Source organism: Babylonia areolata, chromosome 23 (genome assembly GCF_041734735.1).
Source record: "Babylonia areolata isolate BAREFJ2019XMU chromosome 23, ASM4173473v1, whole genome shotgun sequence".
Taxonomy (NCBI): Eukaryota; Metazoa; Mollusca; class Gastropoda; order Neogastropoda; family Buccinidae; genus Babylonia; species Babylonia areolata.
Genome location: NC_134898.1, coordinates 15,175,040 through 15,175,571, shown reverse-complemented (window position 1 = coordinate 15,175,571; position 532 = coordinate 15,175,040).

Genomic DNA, 532 nt, shown 5'->3' with positions numbered 1-532 from the left:
GTGGTTAAAGCGTTGGACTGTCAATCTGAGGGTCCCGGGTTCGAATCACGGTGACGGCGCCTGGTGGGTAAAGGGTGGAGATTTTTACGATCTCCCAGGTCAACATATGTGCAGACCTGCTAGTGCCTGAACCCTCTTCGTGTGTATATGCAAGCAGAAGATCAAATACGCACGTTAGAGATCCTGTTATCCATGTCAGCGTTCGGTGGGTTATGGAAACAAGAACATACCCAGCATGCACACCCCCGAAAACGGAGTATGGGTGCCTACATGGCGGGGTAAAAACGGTCATACACGTACAAGCCCACTCCTGTGCATACAAGTGAAAGCAGAAGAAGAAGAAAGAAGAAAAGATAGAAAATAAGAAAGGAAAGAGAGAGAGAGAGAGAGAGAGAGAGAGAGAGAGAGAGACAGACAGACAGACAGACAGACAGACAGACAGACAAACAGAGACAGACAGAGATTGTCAGTAAGAGAAAGTGAGATAGATTCATTCATCTATTTATTTATCTATTCATTCATTGATTATCAT